Source organism: Hemitrygon akajei, chromosome 9, assembly GCF_048418815.1.
Source record: "Hemitrygon akajei chromosome 9, sHemAka1.3, whole genome shotgun sequence".
Classification (NCBI taxonomy): Eukaryota; Metazoa; Chordata; class Chondrichthyes; order Myliobatiformes; family Dasyatidae; genus Hemitrygon; species Hemitrygon akajei.
This window is the reverse complement of record NC_133132.1, coordinates 86,923,180-86,929,604: the sequence shown is the minus strand read 5'-3', so window position 1 is coordinate 86,929,604 and position 6,425 is coordinate 86,923,180. Positions and strand designations below refer to the sequence as shown.

The window sequence follows — 6,425 nt, the reverse complement described above, 5'->3', positions numbered from 1 at the left end:
AACAAATGAGTTTTTTTAAAAAATGAAGAATCAGATCCTGGGATCAAAACGAAGATATTATGGATCTTGAAAGGATCAAGTCTAAAGGGTCGGTGGGGGGGGGGGGGGTGGGGTGGGGGGGGGAGGGATGGGACCTTTTACTCGGCTTAATTGAGAAACAAGTGGTCGTTAAAAAGCAATGTTTATATTTGAATGTGACAACAGATTTCTGATAGTTGTCAAACCTTTCCTGCTCATGAATAATTTAACACAATGCTTTCTCAGACTCAGGAGCTGATTGGTGGAGCATGCTTGATATTTGATTGGGAAACCAGAAGGAAGTGTTCTTAAAGCAGTTATAATTTCTGGTATGCTAGTTGTTCTTCAGACTCTTATTTTAGATTGGTAACTGGGGCCAAGTCGAGAAAATTGGGATCAATAAGGAAAAGTGGCTGAGATGAGAATTTTGGTGATTGGTTGAGGCATTTTTTTTGCCCCTTCTGTTGTTAAGTAGAGCAGTGGCAAAGGCTCTCACAGACAAAGGTCTACAACCTGGTTCCTCAGTGAAAATTAGTTGCAACCACGTTTAGTGATGCTATTATCACACCCGTTGTGCTGGAGAGTCTCCGTCCGAAACGTCGACTGTACTCTCCCCCTCCCCAGTGCTGCCTGGCCTGCTGAGTTCCTCCAGCAATTTGTGTGCGTTGCCACATTCACTTAACCGCTTTTGAAATCCATGTGCTCTGCCTGAATCTGATTACAGTCTTTTTATTCTCACCTTTAAATTATTTCCCCAATGTTCCTCTAGTCTAGCTAAATCCAAACTGATTAACATTTTCAACTCAAGGCAACACTTGACCTTCTTCCCTGCGCCTCCCCCATCGCCCGCCCTCTGGTGCTCAGGGTAGGAGTGGGTAGTCTGGGGTAGAGGAATTGTTGAAGAATACGGTAAAGAGAATGGAGAGAAACAGAAATAAAGCAACGTCTTATCTCCCCTGTCCTACTCAGACAGAGTTAGTTGTAGTTCAGGACCGTAGATTGTCCAAGGACAGCGTGCTTACTGCTGAAAGTTGCCCGAGTTTCCTGGCGACGCTCGGAGTTCTGCCGCTGACGGATAGAGGAGCTGAAACCCGCCTGCCTCTCAGCGCTACACTCCCTCTGCTGCCTCTGGCCAGCCGCGCACCCAGTGCCTAGGGTTTTCGTGCCGCCAGCCGCGGAAGTAAAACTCGCCGAAGTTTGAGATGTTATTTTCTTTTGTTTGTGTTACTTCACTCCTGAAATTCATTTTTATTTTGTTTATTCAACGGTGTGAGTGTATGAATCTCTCTTCATCATCGGAGTTTGGGATTGGTGGCGACGCGGCTGTCACAAATGAAGGACAGACGTTCCCTTAAAGAGAGAGCAAATTTACTGCTTTCCACGGCGGCAGGAAACCCTTAAAGCTTATCATGTTCTAAGATATGTGTTTGATTTGAAGTTGAGTTTGTAGTTTGTTTTGGAACGTCTGAATCGCACAAGATGACCTTGAGGGCAGAGACCGCAGAGGAGAGTCGTTTCCCGAGGTACAAGGCCAGGTGAGAAAAGAAACGTTTCGACAATTCTCTGTAGTCATGTCTCAAACAAAGCATGCATTAATTTTATTAATGGATTCTCTCATTACGTTTTAGTTTATTCTCGCTAATCCTTAATCTGAAGGTGTTTAATGTTAATAGTTGCATAAATCCTATAATGTAATAAACTCGTGCCCTATTTACCCTAGTCCTGAATTGCATTACTATGAAAATTTCACAAGCTCCAACTTACCTTTGTTGCTGCGAAGCAGTTAATAAAAACATAGAAAACCTACAGCACAATACAGGCCCTTCAGCCCACAAAGCTGTGCCGAACATGGCCCTACCTAGGGTTACCTATAGCCCTCTATTTTTCTGAGCTCCATGTAGCCATCCAGGAGTCTCTTCAAAGACCATATCGTTTCCGCCTCTACCACTGGCAGCCCATTCCATACACACACCACTTTCTGCGTAAAAAAACTTACCCCTGACTTCTCCTCTGTACCTACTTCCAAGCACCTTAAAACTATGCCTTCTCATGCTAGCCATTTCAGCCCTGGGGAAAAGCCTCTGACTATCCATATGATCAATGCCTCTCATTATCATGAACACCTCTATCAGATCACCTCTCATCCTCCGTCGCTCCAAGGAGAAAAGGCCGAGTTCATTCAACCTGTTTTCAAAATGCATGCTCCCCAATCCAGGCAACGTCCTTGTAAATCTCCTCTGCACCCTTTCTATGGTTTCCACATCCTTCCTGTAATGAGGTGACCAGCATTGAGCACAGTACTCCTAGTGGGGTCTGACCAGGGTTCTATATAGCTGCGACATTACCTCTCGTAATGCACCTCTCTTCAAATCGTCATCTACTCCCGCCAACTTCATCGGTCTAGTCAATGGCTTATTATGTTTAATAAAGGATATTACTGCAAAATATTGACAATATATCATAATTTGTACTGTGTGGAAGCAGGACATTCGGCCAACTCGCCAAGCCAACTGTGTTCACCGTCCAATCTTAATGCTGTCTCCCAGCATTTGGTCCATAGCGTTCTATACCCAATCAATGTAAGTGCTTATCTAAACACTTAAATGCTATTACCGACCCAATTTATCACACTCTCAGGAAGAGCAGGTAATTTAGGGAGAGTTAGCTCATTGGACATACAATTAGATTGGTAGTAGGAAGTAGAGGGTGATGGTGGATGGCTGTGATTAGCGTGCCTCAGGGATCAGTGCTGGGCCCATTGTTGGACAAGACTGTCCAAAACATGGTAACTAAGTTTGCAAATTGAAATTGGGTATTATCATCACATATGCTGAGATACAGTGATAAGCTCAGTGCCTTCTAAGCCTGCTTTGACCTCAAAACATGGAGGAACTCCCACACCTCCCAATGATCTCATAATTTCAGTTTCTGAGGCCGAAGTGCCAGTAGCCTTCAAGTAAACCCACAAGTACTAAACACCAATGCTGATCAACTGGCTGGATTGTTCACTGAGATCTTTAACCTCTCTCTTCAGCAGTCTGAAGTACCCACCTGCTTAAAGCAGGCTTCAATTATACCAGTGCCTAAGAAGAACCTGATAATCTGCCTCAATGACTATTGTCCAATAGTAATTACATTCACAGTGATGAAATATTTTGAGAGATTGGTGATGAAACACACCAACTCCTGCTTGAGAAGATACTTGGATCCGCTTCAATTTGCCTACAAGAGCAACTGGTCCACAACAGATTCCATCTCATTGGCTCTACACTCAACCTTGGAATATCTGGACAGCAAAGGTGTATACATCAGGATGTTCTTTATTAACTACAGCTCAGCATTCAATGCCATCATCCTCTCAAAACTAATTAATGAGCTCCAAGACATTTGCCTCAATACCTACTTGTGCAGTTGGATCCTGGATTTCCTCACTTGCAAACCTCAGTCAGTTCAGATTGCAGACAACATCTCCTCCACAATCTCCATTATCACAGGTGCAGCACAAGGCTATGAGCTTAAACCTCGCTCTACTCGCTCTACATTTATGACTCTGTGGCTAAGCACAGATCCAAAACCATATTCAAGTTTGCTGATGACACTACCGTCATAGATCAAATCAAAGGTGGTGATGAATCAACATAATGGAGGGAGATTGAAAATCTGGGTGAGCGCTGGCATAACAACAACCTCTTACTCAATGTCAGCAAGACCAAGGAGAAGGAAACTAGAAGTCCATGAGCCAGTCCTCATCGGAGGATCATAAGATATAGGGGCAGAATTAGACCATTTGGCCCATCAAGTCTGCTCTGCCATTTCATCATGACTGATCCATTTTCTCTTTAAACCTCAAACTCCTGCCTTCTCCTCATATCCTTTCATGCCCTATTTAATCAAGAATCTATCAACCTCAGTCGTAAACAAATTCCCCAGATTCACCGCTCTCTGGCTAAAGAAATTCCTCTTCAACTCAGTTCTAAAAGGATTCCCTTCTATATTGGGACTGTGGACCAGACGTGGAGAGTGTCAGCAACTTTAAATTCCTTGGTGTTATTATTTTGGAGGACTTATCCTACGTCCAGCACATAAGTACAATTACGAAGAAAGCACAATAGCACCGATGCTTCCTTAGAAGTTTACGAAGATTCAGCATGACATCTAAAACTTTGACAATCTTGTGTAGATGTGCAGTGGAGAGTATACTGACTGGTTGCATTCCAGCCTGGTATGGAAACACCAATGGCCTTGAATCGAAAATCCCACAAAAAGTAGTGAATACAGCCCAGTCTGTCACGAATAAAGCCCTCCCCACCATTGAGCACATCTACACAAGGCGCTGTTGCAAGAAAGCAGCATCCATCATCGGAGACCCCCAGCATCCAGTCCATGCTCTCTTCTCGCTACAGCCATCAGGAAGGAGGTACAGGAGCCTCAGGACTCACACTACCAGGTTCAGGAACAGTTATTATTCCTCAAAGATCAGGCTCTTGAAACAAAAGGGATAACTTCATTCAATTTTACTTGCCCCATCATTGAAATGTTCCCTCAATCTATGGACTCACTCTTCATCTCGTGTTCTTGATATTTATTGCTTATTTATTTATTATTCTTTCTTTCTTTTTATTTGCACAGATATCTTTTGCACACTGGTTGAATGCCCAATTTGATGTGGTCTTTCATTGATTCTGTTATGGCTATTATTCTATTGTGGATTTATTTAGTAAGCCCACAAGAAAATGAAAAATGAGTTACTTCAGAAAAGTGTAAGGTATTGCTTTTTGGAAAGTCAAATCAAGGTAAGGTAGAAATTTCACAGTGAATGGTCATGGGTTCTGGCAAGTGTTGTAGAGTAGAGGGGCCATGGAAGTTTATTCACAGGGTGGTATAGAAGAATTTGGGCACATTGGCATTCACCAGTCAGTGAACTGAGTATGAAAGCTGGGAGGTCATGGTGTGGCTGCATAGGATGCTGGCAAGGCTGCACTTAGAGCATTGTATTCAGTTTTGGTCTCCCTACTATAACAAAGACGTTATTCAACTGGAAAGAGTGCAGAAAAAGATTTACAAGAATTGCACTGGGACTTGAAGGCCTGAGTGGTAAGTAGAGGGTGGACGTGCTAGGACTTAGAAGCTATAGGAAAATTAGATGTGGTCTTACAGAAGTGTATAAAATCATGAGGGCTGTGGATATGGTGAACACACTCAGTCTTTCTATCAGTGTTGGGACATCAAAGATTAGAAGGTATCTAGTGCCTTGAAAAAGTATTCAGCTCCCACAACGGTGTCATATTTTACTGTCTCATTTGCGTCCTTTGTTTCATGGAATCCTGGTTAACCCCTTCCACGCCAGATCAGCTATTCAGATTGACAGGTTTACTATACACCGCCGGGATAGATCTATAGAGTCTCTCAAAAACAGAGGTGGAGAAGTATGCCTCAGGATCAACTCTTCTTGGTGCACAGATATATTAGTGTTGCCCCAATTCTGCTCACCAGACCTGAAATATCTAGCAATAAAGTGTCGTCCTTTTTACTTACCACGGGAATTCTCTGGGGTCATTTTAGTAGCAGTTTACATTCCACCACAGGCCAACGTCAAGCAGGCTTTAGATGATCTGAGCAATGGGATCAACATGCACGAAACAGCGCACCTTGATGCCTTCACTATCATTTTGGGAGATTTTAACAAGGCCAGTCAGAAAAAAAATCACTAAGCAATTACCATCATCAAATCACTTGCAATACCAGAGGAAACAACACACTGGACCATTGTCACACCACCATCAAGACTGCCTACCATGCAATTCCACCCCCTCACTCGGGAAGTCTGATCACCTGGCTGTACTTCTACTCCCTGAGTATAGGCAGAGACTGAAGTCTGCAGCACCAGTAGTGAGGACCAAGAAGGTTTGGACAAGGGAAGCACAGGAGCGCCTACAGGATTGCTTTGAATAGGTAGACTGGAGGTATTCAGGGATTCATCTTCGAACCTGGATGAGTATGCTGCAGTTGTTACTGACTTCATTAGAAGCTGTGTGGATGAGCCCACAAAGACTTACTTACATTCCCAAACCAAAAGCTGTTGTTGAACCAGGAGGTACGTTGTCTGCTGAAGGCTAGGTCTGTGGCATTCAAGTGTGGCAACCCAGGCCTGTACCAGAAAACCAGGTATGATTTGCAGAGCACTATTTCAAGGGCGAAGAGACAATTTCAAATGAGATTGGAGGCGACATCGGATGCCCGTCAACTCTGGCAGGGTCTGCAAGACATTACTTCCTACAAAGCGAAACCCAATAGCATGAATGGCAGCGAAGCTTCACTACCAGATGAACTCAATGCCCTCTATGCCTGCTTTGAAAGGGAGAATACAACTACAGCTGTGAAAATCCCTGCTGTACCTGATGACCCGG

The 6,425-nt window shown here is 43.7% G+C and overlaps 1 protein-coding gene across 2 annotated transcripts in view; it reads left to right on the top strand.

The window, feature by feature from the left end:
* The first annotated feature begins 1,189 nt into the window (after window positions 1-1,189).
* hace1 (HECT domain and ankyrin repeat containing E3 ubiquitin protein ligase 1) overlaps window positions 1,190-6,425 on the top strand; it is a 105,462-nt gene continuing 100,226 nt past the window's right edge. The window contains exon 1 of one of the 2 annotated variants that reach the window (XM_073056474.1): window positions 1,190-1,553. The gene's annotated coding sequence lies outside the window, so the exon portion shown is untranslated. The remainder of the gene's footprint in view (window positions 1,554-6,425) is intronic. The other variant, XM_073056476.1, reaches the window with a different exon arrangement.